This window comes from Coenobita brevimanus, chromosome 8 (genome assembly GCF_032717465.1).
Source record: "Coenobita brevimanus isolate Jiangsu-jjx chromosome 8, ASM3271746v2, whole genome shotgun sequence".
NCBI lineage: Eukaryota > Metazoa > Arthropoda > Malacostraca > Decapoda > Coenobitidae > Coenobita > Coenobita brevimanus.
In genome coordinates, this window is record NC_136961.1 from 14,281,990 (window position 1) to 14,301,810 (window position 19,821).

At 41.7% G+C, this 19,821-nt stretch overlaps 1 non-coding gene across 1 annotated transcript; it reads left to right on the forward strand.

Annotated features, from left to right (window-relative positions):
• Positions 1-15,524: 15,524 nt before the first annotated feature.
• Positions 15,525-15,643, forward strand: LOC145409083 (5S ribosomal RNA). Its single transcript, XR_013899042.1, has one exon. It is a non-coding gene; the product is annotated as a 5S ribosomal RNA (ribosomal RNA).
• Positions 15,644-19,821: the final 4,178 nt, after the last annotated feature.

The window sequence follows — 19,821 nt, forward strand, 5'->3', positions numbered from 1 at the left end:
CTGTGCATTGCGAACAGCAGTACTGCAACTACAATGCAGACGATTATAAAGACAGAAGGTGCTTGGCTATACACATAATATGGGTTGAACATACTCAAACTCAAATCTTCCCAGGGCTTCATTGTTTCATTGATCAGCTGCATAGTTTCAAACTTAGGTGAAGTCAGCTTAATACTTGTGCTCATGTTTAAGTTCATATTAGGCAGTTGGTGGAAATGTTTGTGTGTATGGTTGATAATGGCGTAGTGATTGATGGTGGAAAAAGTAGACATGGATGGTGTAAATACCGCACAGTAGTCTGATGCTATGTATAATCCTGAGGCTGATGTATGAGATGGTGGTATATCTGGACAGACTATGTAAACTGATGTGTTATGAGGGAAATAAAAAAACTGTGACTGTCCAATGCGTTGATGGTGTACAAGTTTATCTGGAGCAAAAGTGAAGTTGCAATGATGATGAATATTGTTATTGCTGATGATAGCCATTTCACAAGGGACTGTATCAGTAGGCTGAAACGTGAAAATGTACGCAGGACAAAGATGAACAGCATGTAAGGATGTGCGGCACTTTCGCTCAATCGTTGATTCACTTGCGAAAGTGACAGTGTCTCGTCTCTTGGAGACCATGATGAGTTTGGTGTCTGTGTTGATATTGATGTTGACCAAAGTGTTGTTATTTTTATAGGGGAAGGGGTGTATTTGTTATACTGTGAACAGGTCTTCAGTGATGAACGGTACATGAACTATCACTGATGTTGGTGTTAGTGTTGCTTCTAAGTACGGGTAATATTGCATAAATTCCCTACTGCGGAACAATGGCTTCAATTTATGTTTATGTATGCCTTGACTAACTATCTGACGTAGCTCATGAACTGGGAGTAAGTCATTTGTGATCTTGCCATCACCAGCATTCGAAATTCTTTGCATAAGTGCCCTGAAACGATCTCTAGTGTTCTCTAATTGTAGTTGAATCGTGTCAATATGTTCTGTGATGATGGAGAAGTCATGTAGTAACATTTGGGTCATCCCTCTTCTTGACCTCCTGCCTGTCTCCTCTGAGACCTGTCTCCCTCTCGACCTCTCTCTAGGGTCGCTTGTCTCCTTCTAAACTCTCTTTCCTAAAATCTGGTGTAGCAGGGGTGTGTCACGTGTGTTCCTCATGGATGGAAAGCTTAAGGAGCCTGTGTGTGAGTATGTGTGCATATGTGTGTGCATGGTTACCAGATCTTTGTTCACGAGAGGACTGCTGACAGCTAACTGCATCATCTCCTTACTGGCCGCTGTCGTCAGCTTTCCTCAGTGTTAAGAGTGTGTAAGCATGTTTAGCACTGCTCGATTCTCGCAGACACAACACCTTCTCATCATCTGACTCCCTGCTTCTATCTGTCTCTCTATCTATCTATTTATCTATCTATCTATTATGTAGTCCTACACACATACTCACACACACACACACACACACACACACACTGGGGCCAATACATGCAATTACTAATATATATATATATATATATATATATATATATATATATATATATATATATATATATATATATATATATATATAGTGTACATACACGTTTTCATTACCTTCATAGGTAACGGTAGCTTTAAAAATCTGCATTTGTTTATTCCCAGTCGGATTCAGTAAAATTATTTCTTACATGATTAAGTTTGGTATTTGATTTTCCCTAACATTTTCGTATCATAAGAGACAGATATAGACAGACAAACGGACACCCTATCCCTGGTCACCATGCACCCTCTCCCCAAGCATTTATCTCTGTCCCCTCGACAGAGAGCGGAGAAGTAATGGAGAACATCATTATAGAATGAACCGAATTTTTGTTAACGGTGGATGAAAGGAAACTAAGATAAAAGCAAACCCCATGAAAGAATAATAGTTGAACTCTGCTGCTGTAATAAAACCGCGTGCAGTGTGAACGAAATCAAACATAATGAAATGAATTTAAATCAGTCACTGGCTGTTGTCCGTATGTGTCCAGTCGCGACTTTACTTAGTTTTGTTATCATTGTCGTTCAGGTTTATCTCTAGTAATTTATAAGGCACATATTTATCATTAAAGATATCATTACTTTGATTTGTATCTGTATTTTCCAGTATCTTACAAATCAATGAGGGCCTTGGTTGGAATACAAAGTCAATTTGGAGCACGTTCAAACACAACGGAAATCGACCAATCACCGCCCGATTGCATCGCGCAGTGTTACCAAATCCACCTGTCCTCGGCTGGCAAAATTAGTGCGTCAGACTCTGTGGAACCGAGTATAGGCAAATATGTAATGAAAAAGTTTTCTGTAAGACCATCGACTTTCATGATTTAGGATTTGTATAAATATAGAATATGACACTGCAATGAATCACACATAATACCTTGAACATAATCCAGTGTATTTCTCTTCATTTTACCATATCTGATCACCAGTTTAGCTACTGAGTGTGACAGCCTTTGAGGCACTTCACACGCAAACCCTTATCAAACTTTTCACACCTTGTTGTTGTTTCTGTTTGGCAGTGAACACATCGAGTGTGACTGATATCAGATCGGTCTTAATCTGTTCTACTCTTTGGTCTCCCTCATTGGCCTCAGCATGGAGGATTTTCATTGCATTCCAGGTAGAAACGTGAAATACTGTGTCGGAAAGCAAGGAGATCCATTGCATTCTCAGCCTCACAAATTTTGTGCAATTGCCAAGCATAATTGATTGCCATATCAGTAAAGTACGTCACTGTGTTTGAGTACCACTTCTTTCCCCTTACGGCAATTCTTTAAACTGAGATGTGTTCGTCGATTCTGTCAACCCCACCCATGTGCTCAGTGTAAACCCTTTATCATATGTGGTAGTTCTATTTAGATTAACCTTTTGTCTTTTGAAGAAGACCGTGAAGCCTGGGAAATTGGCTCTATGCCAACTGCATTTGAACACATATTTGGTAGACATGCTATAGAAGTGACTTTATTTGAACCCACTGAAATAACAAGAAGTCATATGACTAATTATTGCATTACATCTGCAGTAGAGTATGAAAACACAATGACCAAAAAAACAGTACAGTGCAGAAACTCATAAAACTGTCTTTAAATTAAAATTATACTTGCATAAAACATCATCATCATCATCATCATCATCTGGACCTCCTTTCCCACCCCAGGGCAGGGTGAGGAGTAGCAATGTCCAGACATTCCAAATTTGCCCAATCCAATAGGCCGCGCTTCCATTCACTCATCATTCAAGCCCCCGGAATCCTGGCTCTATCGGATACACCAAAAACATTCACCACGATCTGTAGCTTCACGCAAACGTATCCGATTGAGTCAATCCGGACGCTGCCACGTTAAAAAGGGGTGCCAAATCCCTGATCATGCACTTCTCACAACATTCATCAAGCCAGCTCGATCTCTTGTCAGTTCCCTAGCCTCACCGACTTCCAAACTTCTCTTCCTCACACACTCATCCACTATATCTCTGCACCTTCTCCTTGGCCTACCTTGCCTCCTCCCTCCTTCAAATTCGCTCAGATATACCTTTTTCACCACTCTGTTGTAATCCATTCTCTCCACGTGACCATACCATCTCAGTACACTTTTTTCGATTCTTGTGTCAATCGACTTCCTCACTCCACATCTTTCACGAATCACATTATTTCGTATCCTATCCATCATCTGTACTCCACATACATTCCTCAACAGTCCCATCTCCACTGCTCTTACTCTTGTATTTTCATTTCCATGCCACACCATAATCTCACGTCCATATGTTAAAGCTGGCACTAACACTCCTTCATGTAAGCCTCGTGCAGCTGCAACACTCAAGCCTCTGTTTCTTATGAAGGCCTTCATTGCACCAGCTACTTTTCTTCCTTGTGTCATTCTACTTTCCACTTCCTTTGCACATTCTCCTCTCTTTTCTATCACTGTACTCAGGTATTTGAACTCTCTCACCAATTCCAGTCTCTCTCCATTCACTGTAACATCGCAATGGGAGTCAACTTCTCTCTCAATAACCATCACTTTACTCTTTTCTACGTTTACTGTCAATGCCCGACGCTCACAGACATCAGCAAGACTCTGCACTAGCCTACCAAGTTCTTGTCCGGTACTTGCAAATAGTACTGCATCATCAGCATACAACAAATTTGAGATATTCCATCCATCACCATTCATTACCAGCGCCATCCTTCTCTCCATTACTCGTGTTTTTATTTCTCTCATCACCCCATCCATATATATACTGAACACCCATGGGGACATCACACAACCTTGTCGCACGCTCACACCGATCGTGAACCATTCACTTAGATGCCCATTAACCCTTACACAAGCTTCAATATCATCATTAAAAACTCTTGACGGCACCTACCAGCTTACCATCTACACCGTACAAGCAAAAACTTTCCTCATTCCTTCTCTGCCCACTCTGTCGTATGCTTCTTCTAGATCCATGAATGCCATAAACACCTTATGGTCCTTCTCACAAGCCTTCTCTGCTATCTGTCTCACTGCAAATATCTGATCCACACATCCCCTGCCACTCCTAAAGCCACCATGTTCATCACTCTCTAGGACTTCTGATATCTCTCTCACTTTCTCTATAATAATTCTTCCATATACTTTCCCTACCACACTCAATAGACTTATGCCACGATAATTCTTGCACTCACTTAGCTCACCTTTATTTTTGTACAGGGATACAATCACAGTCTTTCTCCACTCTGCTGGCACAGTTTCACTTATCCATGCCTTCTTACATATCTCCAACAAGCACTTCATTCCACTCTCTCCACTACACTTAAGCATCAAATGGGAAAGCAGCTGGATTTGATGAGGTGCATAAAACATACCAGTAGAAAATACAAGCAGTGCTCTCTTATGTTGCTTTTGCCTAGCGACCTATATGTAGAACACCAGTGTTTGCATAAACATTATACAAAATCTATGGAATATATTGCTTTCAGACTTCATCGTAATAAAAATTAAAAATATTTGATGGGCATAACGTAAAAAATGAAAAGGTTAATCATTCGGAAGTATTGAAAAAACTTACCTGCTTATAGATGACATGGTGTCTAGAAAAAATAAATAAAAAGGTTCAAAATTGGCAACTTTGGATGCCAGCACAGCACACCCTTCACCTCCAATATCCTCAGCAACACAGAGGATTCAAAGAATGGTCCAAAAGTGTAGAAATCATCCAGGAAATGTTTTCTACCATAGGATAATTTTCTATGAATATTTGCGTGGCTGGACTATATGTAGGATGCTAGACATAAATGGGTTACTTTTGGTTAGACACAACCATCCCCTACACTACGATCCGGAAACATCGATTTCATATACAAGTACCCAACTGTTCAGAGGAGTAGACTGTAGCACCAGTCGAGCAGGGCAGTACTCCCGAGGTGGATGGAAAGCTGGTGACAGGGAGTGTTGGAGCTTCCGTTTCATCAGCCCTCAGGACTAGTTCCTGACCATCCCCTTTCCTGAACTTTTTCAGTGTCTCAGTTACACAGAGAGTAGGCCAGCATGCTTTCCAATACAAATTTCTCTAACTATCGACACCAAACTACATGCACAGTACACACTACACTTCCTTTTCCAAAATTCAAAAAAATCATGGAGTCTCAACACTCAGCCTCGGAGTCCCTAGGGGGGGGGGACCATAAATGTCCCCACCTTCCGCCCCTCTCCCGGTGACGACTCAAGCCGCCTGGAACCACTGTCTGACTCACTTCTTCATTTCTGCAACATTCGCGGCCTTTCCTCTAACTTTCGTTCTGTTGAGCACCACCTCTCCTCCTTTAAACCTCACTTTCTCTTACTAACTGAGACTCAGCTGTCTGAACAACTGACAGCAAACCCTTTTCTGTATCCTCCTACTTTCTCTATACTCATTTCAAAGCCAAAGGTAGCTGTTGTATATATATACGAAACAAATTATCTTGCTCTCTTGTTCCTCAACTCGATTCTTCTGAATTCTCTACACTCTGGCTTTGGCTTTTCTGTCATTCTCTGACTAAATATATCTGTGTTGTTTACTTATCCCCTAATTCTACTGACTATCAAAAATTCTTTGACTATATTCTACAATGGAACACATTCTATCCATTTCTCCTTTTTCTGAAATCTCCAATAGGAGATTTCAATGTTCACCACCACCTTTGGCTCTCCTTTCCTTTCACTGATCCACCTGGTGAACAAGCCTACATCTTTTCTATCCTTAATGACCTAGAGCAGCTTGTACAGCACCCTACCCTTGGAAAGAGCTCCAACATACTTGACCTCTTCCTCACAACTAATCCTTCTGCTTACACTGTTAATCTTTTCTCTCCGTTGGGCTCCTCCGATCACAGCCTTATTACCTTAACCTGTCCTATCACTCCGGTACTTCCTGTGGACCCTCCAAAGAAACGTCGTCTGTGGCATTTTGGAGCTGCAGGTTGGGAGGCCCTCAGGCAGTACTTCTTTGATTTTCCCTGGAATGATTATTGCTTCCCTGGCCGGGAGCCATCTGAGTGTGCCTTGCGCATTACGAAGGTTATTCTCTCGGGCATGGAAGCATACATTCCTTTCTCATATCCTTTGTCTAACGCAAGAAAGCCTTGGTTTAATCATGCTTGTTCTAATGCTGTCCACAACAAGGAGAGGGCCTACAAAGGGTGCAGGAGCCAACCCACCCCTGAATCACATCATCTTTGCGTTTCTGCCCGGAATCGTTCTAAGTCTGTTCTTCGCTCTGCTAAAAATAATTTCATCCGTACTAAATGCTGTCAACTCTCCAACTCGAATTCTTCCCACTCCTTATGGCACCTTGCCAAAAACCTCTCTAACAACTTTACCTCATCATCCTTCCCTCCTCTTTTCTACTCTGATGGTCCTGTAGCTATTTCTTCTACTGATAAAGCAGATCTCTTCACACAGACTTTCTCCTCCAATTCCATCTTAGACGATTCCGGTGCTGTTCCTCCATCACTTCCCCCATCTGACTTCCTCATGGCTGACATTAAAATTTCTTCAGCTGATGTATTTTCTGCCATCACTGGCCTCAGTACTAACAAGGCATATGGGCCTGATGGAGTCCCTCCTGTTGTTCTCAAGAGCTGTGCTTCTAGGCTTACACCCTGCCTAGGCAAACTCTTTCGCCTTTGTCTGTCAACTTGTACCTTTCCTTCTTGCTGGAAGTTTGCTCTCATTCAGCCAGTCCCAAAGAAGGGTGACCACTCCCAACCCTCCAACTATCGTCCAATTGCTTTAGCGTCCTGTATTTCAAAAGCTTTCGAGTCAATTCTCAATAGAAAAATTTTAAGGCATCTTTCCTATCACAACCTTCTTTCTGATCGTCAATACGGGTTCCGTCAGGGACGCTCCACTGGCGATCTTCTCACCTACCTTTCAGACTCCTGGTCATCCTCCTTTCGGGACTTAGATGATAGTTTTCCCATTGCACTTGACATCTCAAAGGCTTTCGATCGAGTCTTGCATAAATCTTTAATTTCCAAACTGCCCTCTTACGGTTTCTATCCTTCTATCTGTGCCTTCATCTCTAGCTTCCTTTCTGGTCGTTCTATAGCCGCTGTTGTAGACGGCCATCGTTCTTCTCCTAGATCTATCAACAGTGGTGTTCCTCAGGGCTCTGTCCTATCACGAACTCTCTTCCTTTTATTCATCAATGACCTTCTAAGCTGTACATCTAACCCTATCCACTCACACGCTGATGACTCCATCCTTCACCTTTCCACTCGGTTCCCGCAACGCTCATCTCAGCAGTTACTTCAACAAACAAGGGATGAGGCTATGGCACACCTAATGTCTGACTTGGCTCGTATCTCTGACTGGGGTAAAAACAATCCGGTTGTTTTTAATGCATCTAAGACTCAGTTCTTACACCTATCAACCTGACAAAATCTTCCATAGGTATACCCACTGATGTTTAATAATTTTCAGCTTAATCCTGCATCATCCTTGAACATGCTTGGGGTTTCATTTACTCGGGACTTATCTTTGAAAGATCATATCACATCTCGTAAAATCTGCTTCCAAGAGATTAGATGTGCTGAGCCGACTCCGTTCTTTCTTTACCCCTGCACAATTGTTGACTCTATACAGGGGTTTTATCCGCCCCTGTGTGAAGTACAACTCTCATGTGTGGGGAGGCTCCCCACATACAGCTCTTCTCAATAGGGTGGAGTCAAAGGCTTTCGTCTCATTAACTCTGCTCCTCTTACTGACTCCCTTCAACCTCTGTCTCTTCGCCGCACTGTTGCATCTTTATCTCTTTTCTATCGGTGCTTCAATGGTCACTGTTCCTCTGAACTGTCTGCATGCATTCCTCCACCTCTGCGACGGGCGCGTAGCACCCGTCTAGCAGCACTCTCTTATCCCTTTTCTGTCCAACTCTCTAATGCAAGGGTTAACCGTTAATCCCAGTCCTTCAATTATGCAACAGGTCAACTCTGGAACTGTCTCCCTCTTTCTGTATTTCCTGCTGCCTATGAACTCCAGTCTTTCAAACGCAGTGTGTCCAGGCATCTCGAAATGATCGGTTCTTGAATTTGGCTCTCTCTTGTATTTTGTTTTTCTCTTGGAGGGAACTGTTATTGCGGGCTCATGGCCTTTGGTTCCTTCTTCCTCGCATTAAAAAAACAAAACAAGGTCAGCTGGGAAAAGGAAGATACAAACCCTGTCCAAGAATCTGATCAGCCTGTGAATCAAACTCGGATACTTTTAGCTACGTGCTGAGCGTGCACACTCATTCACCACTGGCTACCCTGTTGCATGAGCATGAATACGAATACTGGGATAACACCTCTGTGTAGGTGACTGCAGGAATACTAAAATACTACTCTCTCTCTCTCTCTCTCTCTCTCTCTCTCTCATGTTAGTAAAGTGGTTGGTATCTGTCCCTGCGTCTCTTTCGTTCTGTGCAATGGCAACATTTTTTTTTTTTCGTAAACTTCCTTCTCATTCCATAGTTTTTGAGAAGTAGAAAAGGTGCTTACATTGACTTAATAATACTGGAACAGTATCATTATTACCTTTCATCGGAGCGACGACTCCTGGTACTGTATTCCAGCTAACGTTAGATGAATTTCATATTAACCTTAGAGTGAGTGAATTATTAATGGCTCCATTAGCTCTTTCGTGGTGAAACATCAATACTCTGTTTCATCTCTAGTCAAGTGATGTTAGCATTTAGATGAAAACAAGTCATAGTAGCTGAGTGTATTAAAGCAAACATGTAGTTTAATAATTATCACAACAGTGCTGGCCTGATGATCTTTATATAAAATGATCATGAGGCCGGGGAATGGGATATAGTGACGGGTATTAAGGTTGTACATTATGTACTTTTTAGTCAGAGCAGGAGAGCTTAAACCTATGTTTGCAGTTCGCGGATATATTATTGAGCACTGCACATAACTAACTCCCACACACTTGTACGATAGTATATCCATGTTTCCTATACTACGATACATAAATTGACGTAGATGTCACTGTACTGACATCTTCAGACACTCGACGTCTCATATATGTATTTTTTCCCCCTCAAGATGTTTAACCATTTCTGCTAGATGACGCCTTTTCATCTCCGCCAACGCAATTGGAGTAGATTATGCATTCATCTATGTTTGTCTGTCTGTTTGTCCAGAGAATATCTCCAAAAGTTCTCTATGAATTTCAATAAAATTTTGTGGAAGAGTGGGCCATGGGCCAGGGAACAATTGATTAAAAATGGGGGGGGATCCGGATCCTATGTATTCCACAAATATCTCCACGGATCCGGATCCGGATCCTTTTTAACGGCAATGGCATTTGCGGAGGTATGCGCTCTCTGAGTTCTTTCTAGCTTATGTTTTCGTTACAATTGGACTATTTCATTCAGCTTAGGAGAGACTTTTCGAAATAGAGGAATTACTTACAGCGTTAATTAACCCTTTCACGACCAGTCTTTCCTAACATGAATAAAATTATTCATGTTACACTGCTGTTGAACTAATACCTCAGTACAGGTAAATGCTGGATATGAGTTGCTTTTTTCTTTATTTTTCTTAGCAGTACTTCCCTATCACATTTTTTTTTTTTTTTTGCCCCATCAGATGCGTAGGTATCCGAGAATACTGTAGGTTACCAAGTCCAGGCATTAAAGGTGAGAGTGGCCAGTAACCTCCCATTCGAGCAGTAACATATAAACAAAAGACGTTAACGTTTCCATGTGCCCTGTCCAGTTGGAACGCCTTTATCCACTAGATAACTTCAACACTCGTGTCCAGTTGATTAAAGTATCTGGTTACCACTCACCGTAGTAAATACTATCTTAGGCTACAATAATACATTCTAATTGTCACATACTGTAGGGTACTTGAAGGTGCCAGTACATCAAATGAGTCGATAGTGAACGTCCCCACTATAATAGTAGTCCCGTTCACATGCAGTTTGTATGTGTGGTGAGGGTGAGAAGGGCTGCTACCGAACTGACGTCTACCTCCCCAGTTTCACTGCTAGGTCAACAGGGGCAAGAGGTAGAGAAACGTTGATAAATTGTGTGATTTATGGAATAATAAATACCTCCTAGGTCCGAAAGGCACTGTGGGTTAGAAACAAAAGATACGGATAAAATATTCAAGAGCACTAGGACCGGTTTCCGTCACTGATTACCTGCCATTTGTTTGTTAGAGGAGGGCCTTGGACAGTATTTACTGGATAGGTGTTGTTATGGAAGCAGGATGCCACTTCAGTCAGGTGTGAGGAGGATAGTTTGTGGTCAGAGAGAGAGAGAGAGAGAGAGAGAGAGAGAGAGAGAGAGAGAGAGAGAGAGAGAGAGAGAGAGAGAGAGAGAGAGAGAGAGAGAGAGAGAAAGAGAGAGAGTATATTAATTTCATTCTTCTTCTTCTTCTTCGTCATTGGCACTGTTGAGACATTTCTTTGTTTCTGTCATTACAATATGAAACTTTCCCGTCTTGATATGTCCAGTCTATTGGGTGTTTCCAAACGTGGCTTTCTTAGTCTCAAAGAAAAGAATCCCCGTGCATCATGTTAAGTTTCATCGGGTTGACATGGACCTACCTAGGGTTGCAGGGTAACCGTTGTCATAACATAGTTAGACCCAGACTCCCTAATCCCGGAGGGGGTGGTCTTCATGTCGCCATGTCCATCCATGAAGTTGCCTTCTTTTTGTCTTTTCTTCTTTTTTTCTTTATTTGCAAAGCTCTGGGCATAGGCTTAACAGTCCATTACCAGAGGCCCTTCAATCCTCCTACATACCATACACCTCCACTTGTCACCACTTAGGCACTTAGACCCACCGTACTTACTTGATGCATACCAGGACTTCCTTATACAGGGCTGGTGTATTGGTTTCAACGTGGATATCTTTACATGTCTGCGGGTCTTTGGTAGATCAGTAACGTCTTCTTAAATAAAATTCAAATCCTTTAATTTCGTCCTTAGCCGGCATTCCAGCCCTCGTCCACTGGAACCATAGACCACCTCTCTACTGACTCACCCACCGCTTCTCCCAAGCACCAGCAACATTTATATGCCTCTGCTTCATCCTTTCCCCTCATATTGCCAAACCATCTCAACATCCTCCTCTAATACACTAAAGCAACGTTGGGTCTGGTTAGTACTTGGATGGGTGACCGCCTGGGAACACCAGATGCTGTTGGCATCCCTACGTGTCAAGTGGGGTTGGTGGAGGATTAGTGCCCCTCCCTGTAAAACAATTAACTCTAAGCCCTTGGCCACCCCGTTTGGGATACATGGCGTCTGGCAATGAATGAAAAAAAAAAAAAATCACATTCATTCCGCAATACTCGTGAACGTCTTTGAATGTTAAACTCCATTCGTAAGTCTACACGCTGCTTTCACAGAATTGATTTCCTCTCCTTTCACTCCTCTACTTTTTTTTTTTAAGCATAATCCCGTACGTTTGTAGAAGGATTACAATTACATCATGGAAACATTCAGTCCAGTACGTATCGCCTGGTGCCTTCCCACCAACTTCAGTATCCTGTATCCCTTTTCCTAGCTCACCCTTTCTGGAATTTCATCCTGTAAACTTCCATCCGTCTTCATCACACAGCTTTGATAATTAGTGTCTTGACCACAAACTCCCCAAAGTTGTCAGTTCTCACCTAACAACTTGATTGAATACATTAAAAGTCGGTCAGCTAAACTACTTTCTTTTATGTGCTTCAAGCATCGCTGCGGTCACAAGTAAAATATTATTAACATATTTACTCATTACAATGAGGAAAAGACGCTCCATTATGACAAGTAAGAGGAAATCACCAAAGTAAGTTAGCGTACAGTCTCATTTCCAGGACCGACGTGTCCTTAGCTCAGTGCAACGATGTTTAAGGTCTCATTATTTTTATGAAATGAAAAACTGATATCTATTTATCTACATTATGTATGAAACTAATATAAAGTAATTTGATTGCAAGATGTTAGTAAACCTCAGGTGAAGACCGGATGGAGTGACGCGTTCGTCCCATGATTGAGGGACTTTCAGGGTGTCGTCCAAGGTCTGTCTTTAGACCTTGGTGTCGTCTGTTACCTAGCAGGCGTAGAAATATTAGAATACCGTCTCATTTCCCGGACGAATATTTTTCGTAGCTCAAACCCCAGTTGGTCACTCTTACTCATACTCTTTCCTTAATATTTCAATATGTGAGAAACTTACATTCATATATCTTTATAAAAAAAAGTAATATAAAGCCGGCTGAATGCAAAATATAAGTACAGATCAATATAAGATCGTGTGCACCGACCTCACACACATCAGTGGGTTTATTCAGCTTCCGCGATTTCGGCTGGCAGTTTCGTCTTCCCATGTTTTCGGTTTTGTAAATTATACTTTTTTCATAAGTGACATTCGGTATATTCACTTCAGCATTTGCCAGATGCAGCATTAATCTGTTTGGAAACTATGTGATAGGCGTTTCAATATATACATGAAGCGAGACCTGTAATATTATGTGATGAATGTTATTGCACCACTAGTCGTTTTAGGTATTTTAGTAACTGTTCTGCATTTTTTTTTTTTTTTTTTTGTAAATCGTGTCTAGAAAACTGGTATAATAACTAATGAATACATTATTGCAGAACTGATGTACTGTTCACTGGTAATTATCCTGGAGGGGATTTTAAAAAAGAATGCAACTATGAGCCAGGAAGAGGTGACCGACTTCAACTGAGTTATCAGGTGAGCACTGGCAAGTTTTGGGAGTTTGTGGCCAAGGCAATTGAGACCACTTACATTCTATTTTTCCTGACCAATCACCCTCGTTAGACACTCCGTTAATTCATTCCTTCATAAACCATAAATTAGCCCTTTGCTATACTCACTTTTGAATTCGATTCATTCACTCACATCTAAATAAATTCACTAAGGTACCTAACTTACACTTTTCTAGAAACAGAACAGAATTATCGGTAGAGAAGACTATAGGCATTTCCACACATTCTTCTCTCACAAGGGACATTGCAACATCCACTGGCCTACCTTACTATTTCGTTTATAGAAACATCCATAAATATGAACACCCACGGACGCAGACCACAGCCCTCTAACAGCCTATCACTCAAATAAAAAGAATTACCGGTACTTAGTTCATTTCCCATGCACACACGCACACAGGTCGCCCTGCATCCTGATACATACTCTTGGCAACAATCAGGTCTTCCCTATCTGTTCTACAGTCATATTTTCAATGTCTTTCATGCTCTTTGTCTGTCTGCCTTGCCACATGTTCTTCCATATTTATGAAGGCACCATACCGTTTTCTTCGTTTCTTTGAGTATCTTTCTCCAGTACGCCCCAAAGAAAATATCTGATCTACACACCACTGGCCTATCCTAAAAACCCCTATGTTCCATTCCCAATAAGTACTCCGTTCATCCACTTACCTTGTCAGTAACTGTTCTAGAAAACAAATGTTTCAATGACTGTCACACACTTAATTGGAACGTTTTACCTTACTTCCAGGCCTCTGACAGTCTACCGTTTTCCTAGGTCAGTCTTCATATTTTATATATCCACCCAGCCACTGTTGTATATCTCCCGCATATCTCAAGATTCTGTCACATACACCGTATTCGTGTTTGCCTCATCATAACATTCGCCAGTGCCCATCATCTCCCAGCAATTCACCTTCCAGTTATCCCTGTACTATTTTGTTCTATGTATTTGATATTTACTTCATTCAGGTTATTTTCTCGTTGCAGCTCTTGAGATGGTTCCTCAGTTATCTGGGATCTGCAATAACAATATTCGACTTTCTCTCCTTTATGAATCTGGTAGCCTATTTGTCTCATCTCCCTTCCTCACCACTTCCTCCCCCCCTGACCATAACGATCCACAGAGGAAATAAGACAGACTCGGGAGCACACAGACGACAGTTATGTCACTCTAGAAACCAATTATTCATACTTTATGAGATGCTGGATCCTTTGCACCCCTGTGAATTACTGAAGATGATTTCTACTTCTGTTGATAAACCTTGTGTCACTATCTATTTGACTGAGGTTGATATAAAAGACTTCCATACTTAACTTAATTCTGGTAACGTAGTTTTCATTTCAATAAGACCATCACCTGATAGTTTTTGCTAAGCTTAGAAAGAAAGTCAGTGAGTTGGGGAAACTTATATCTAACTCTTATAGCACGAAACATGGTACACTGAAGAAAGTTTTCTGACGGTACCAAATATTCCATGTTATAAAAAAAAGAAGAAAAAAAAGAAAGACATCCCGCGGCTGAAAGAGTTAACCATGTCATGGGTGGGGCAACATTAGTATTGTATTCGAGTTAAGGCCAGGCGATTTTATTCAGCTGAGAGAGTATAGGAACTTGAGAATGTTGATATTTGTACCACAATCCTTCTGCTGGTTAGGACTTATAATAGTAAAATATTGCAGTTGATACCAAAATACTTTACTCAACTGAGCTTGAATCCTGCGAACCATGGGGTTAAGTACTGGAATTTTATTTTTCTGGTCACATTGCTTCTTCCTTTATCTTTATCTCGCCATATTCACACGTTATGATCTAATCAGGTTTAACCGCGCCAAGATATAAACCATTGAGAAATAAGCCCCACTAATAAGTCTTGGTTTATGGATGAAAGGGGGTGGTCAGTGCCCTCTGGGGAAGTGTGTACGGTTATGGTAGGCTATTGCATTTATCACACATTGACTCACTGATATGGTATGCAGTGTTTCCAAATACGGTGCACGTTATTGCATGTTTAATATAAATACTATTAAGGAAAAAGTGATATAAGTATGGTTTTCTTTGTTGATGAAGAAACGACAAGTGTACTAAACTTTTCCAAATGTGTTACCCATTGGTGCTGAGACTTCTCATTTAAACTCTGCGATTTACCTGAATGTTTCACTTGCAGTCACTCGCCATTTACTGCTTAGGACTTAGATTATTTATGCAATGGAAAATAACAGCACAGTATTTTTTTTTTAGATCTTCTGGACATCAATATTTGCCAACGGCCATACCACGTTGAGTACGCCGCTTCCCGTCCGATCAGCGAAGTTAAGCAACGTTGGGTCTGGTTAGTACTTGGATGGGTGACCGCCTGGGAACACCAGATGCTGTTGGCATCCCTACGTGTCAAGTGGTGGTGGTGGAGGATTAGTGCCCCTCCTTGTAAAACAATTAACTCTAAGCCCTTGACCACCCCGTTTGGGATAAATGGCGTCTGGCAATGAATGAATGAAACATCTATATATATATATATATATATTGTTACGGAACAGAGATAGATAATGAACACTTTAAGTGAGAATACTAAAAATCACCACTGTCCCGCAAAGTTCCAGGTTCAAAACAAAAGAGTTAGGTAAAATTACAAGTTAAAGTTTAATGCTCAAACTAACAACTAAACATTCAGGACTCATAAGGATAATGTAATGGCAAAAAACAGGTTAAATATATGGTTAACTGCAATAGCCTCTATTAACACGAAATTAGCAAGAGTAAATTTATCTAAGTCAGCCCTGATAAAATGAGAAAACCGGATAATGCTCAGTTAATGCAAGATATATTATTACAGATACAAAAATTATTAACAATGGCTGACATCAAAAACTCCACTTGAATCACAAAAACCTTACCAGGCCTACGAATTAACACCTTATGCTATACAGTACAAGGAAAAAATGTAATAACACTTATACTCAAATTACACAGCAGCTAGATGGTTGGAGACTTCCAGAGCACTTACAAAAACAATAACAACCGTACAGGGGAGGACAGAGATGTGAACAAAATGAGGAGTAGATCTAAGTGGCAAGTAATGCAGAGACTGAGCTCATTATATAGGGGCCGGCAGAGCTTGATACAACTTGTAAGAAGGACGCGCAAATGAAGCCATAGGGGACAAAGAGTTGACACTCCTGCTCTGAACAACAGAAAGAACGACTTACTCTACTATAAGCGAGGAGGAGGGGAGTGAGGTAGAACACGCACTATGGAAGCCACGAGGCGAATCGTGATCAAACATGCAGCATACTGTACGTTAGAATTATACAAAGGATGATGAAATCATAGGCTGTGTAACAATATATATATATATATATATATATATATATATATATATATATATATATATATATATATATATATATACTGCATGTATGTGTCCCATAGTTACTTCTCTCCCTAGTCACCCAACCTCCTCCCACATTACCCAGCCCCCTGGGGCAGGGAGAATATTTCCCCAAGTATCCTGGCTTGTCTTAGAGGCAACTAAATGGAGGCTTATTTCTCCAGTCTACTGTCCAACTTCTCTTTTTGGTATTTCCGTATTTTTTTCTGGACTTTATTTTCCCTTTACTCATATCAGGTAAGACAATTAGTCTCATGGGATGAATAGTTTAGGGACTTCCCATTGACCTTAACCCTTCTATCTTGAGCCAAGCCTTTTACCCATCTGATCAATGAAGCCTCTTCATCGCCAAGCGATTTCATCGCCAAGACACTTTATCGCCAAGTCAAGTAATCCACATGCCACTTCAATGCCAAGACCACTTGTACGACAAGACCACTTCAACACGAAGGCCACAACTACACCAAGATCATTTCGACGCCCAGACCATTTCAACAGTAAGACTACTACCACTCCAACATCAACACCACCTCAATGCCAAGACCACTTCTGTGACAAAACCTTTTTAACGTCTATCCCGTTTCTGTTCCATAGCTGGCAGCACATCTTAGCTCTGAATTAGTGCTATGTGGTCATTGACATATGGTGCTGAGAATGCATTATATATTTCAATTCAGAACCACATCCCCTAGACCAGTGGTTCTTAACCTTTTTTGATTCACGGACCACTTCGAGAATCTGGTGAAAGCTATGAACCCCTTCCCTACAAAAATGCACATAAGCACACAAACACAGCATTTTGCATGCAATTAATATACTTTCTTTTACTGAAAACTACCGCACGCACTGTATGACATACACAAAGTACAAAACGCTCTTTACAAGAATTATAGTGCGGCCAGATTTTGTCCCCCCCTGTGGATGGGGGGACAAAATCTGGCCGCACTATGGGGTGGTACTACTACTCTGCGGCCAGGTTGTGTTAGGAAGAATACTGCCACCGTTTTCCCTGCGTGTAGTAAAAGGCGACTAAAAGGGGCGGGGTGAGGGGACTAGGGACCCCCTCCTCTGTTTTTTAGTTCCTAAAAAGAGACAGGCCAGAGAAAGGGATGGGGGATGGAGTTATTCCCGTGCCCTGAAGATTGGGTCTATGAATGTGCGTGGATGTAGTACGATTGAGGCTAAAAGGGAGGAGATTGGGAGAATGTTTGTGAGAAGAAAGTTGGATGTGTTAGCTTTGAGTGAAACGAAGATGAAAGGGAAGGGTGAGTCTATGTTTGGAAGTGTGAATGGAAGATTGTCAGGTGTTGATAGAGGAAGGGCAAGAGAAGGTGTGGCCTTGTTAGTGAGTTCGGAAGTACAGCAGTGTGTGACTGAATGGAAGGAGGTGTCATCGAGACTGATGTGGGTGAAAGCGAAATTTAAACGTGAGTTGTGGGTGTTTGTGAGTGCATATGGGCCTGGTAGTGAAAGGGATGAAGAAGAGAGGGAGTCTTTCTGGAATGATGTTGATGAGTGTCTGCAGGGTATTGGAGCGAATGTGAATGTGGTAATGATGGGAGATCTGAATGCTAGAGTGGGAAATGTAGCAGTTGAAGGTGTAGTTGGTATGCATGGTGTGCCTGGAAGAAATGAAATTGGGGAGCAAATGATAGCGATGTGTGTTGAGCGAGAGATGGTGATTGGAAATACGTTATTTGAGAAGAAAGATATTTATAAGTATACATGGGTGAGACAGGAGGGTGGAAGGGTTGTTGATAGAGCTTTGATGGACTATGTGGTTGTGTCTAGGAACGTAATAGGAAGATTGTTGGATGTGAGAGTTCTGAGAGGGGAGGGTGGAGGTATGTCTGACCACTACCTGGTGGAGAGAAAGTTAAGAGTAGGTAAGAGATGAGTGAGAGCTAGGAGGGTTAGGTGTGGCAGAGAGGTTTTGAAAGTGAGTGAGTTGGAGAAAAGAGAGAAAAAGATAGAGTATCAGGAGAAATTGAAAGATGAGTGGAATGCAGTGAAAGATCGGGTAAATGGCAGCGTGGAGGAGGAATGGCAGTTGTTTAAGAGTGCTGTGGTGGGGCATGCAGAAGAGGTGTGTGGTGTGAGACGTGTGGGTGGTGTTGTAAGAAAAGGAAGTGAATGGTGGTGCGAGGAAGTAAGTATGGCTGTGGCTGAGAAGAGACGTGCATATGAAGTGTGGCTCCAGAGGAAGGATGAGATGTCATATGAGAGGTATAAGGAAAAGAGGAATAGGGCGAGAAGGGCTGTGCTTGATGCTAAAGTGGCAGCAGATGAGAGGTGGGGTAGGCGGCTGACAGAGAATTTTCAACAGAATAAGAAAATGTTTTGGAAGGAGGTGAAAAGGGTGCGAAAGGGAGAGTCTGGGAAGGAAGAACGAGTAAAAGCAGAGGATGGAAGGATGTTAATTGAGATGGATGTAGTAAAGAAGAGATGGGCAGAGTATTTTGAAAGATTGTTAAATGTAGAGGAGTAAAGGGTGGCTGAGATTGTGGCGGATGGAAGGGTGCAAGGAATAAATGTGTTGGGAGAGTTGAATGATTCTTTGATCACGAAGGAGGAAGTGGAGAAGGCAGTAAAGGAGATGAAAACAGGGAAAGCTGCAGGTATGGATGGGTGTGCTGTGGAATGCCTGAAGGGTGGTGGAGTGACTATTGTTGACTGGTTAGTAAGATTGTTGAATGTGTGCTTTGTGAAAGGTATGGTGCCAGTTGACTGGGCAAGTGCTTGTGTGGTCCCGTTGTATAAAGGCAAGGGTGATAAGTATGAATGTACTAGCTTTAGGTGTATAAGTCTGTTGAGTGCTGTAGGTAAGGTGTATGGTAGAGTGTTAATTATGAGAGTTAGAGAGGGTACAGAGGGAGTGATTGGTGATGAGCAGTGTGGCTTTAGGAGAGGGAGGGGATGCGTGGATCAGGTGTTTGCAGTGAGACAAGTGTGTGAAAAGTATTTAGCGAAAGGCAAGGATGTGTTTTGGGCATTTATGGATTTAGAGAAAGCGTATGATAGAATTGATAGGGAGGCTTTGTGGAATGTTTTAAGATTGTATGGACTTGATGGCAGGTTACTAAAAGGGGTGAAAAGTTTTTATGTAAATAGTAGAGCGTGTGTAAGAGTGGGAAATGATGTGAGTGATTGGTTTCCTGTGAGAGTGGGGCT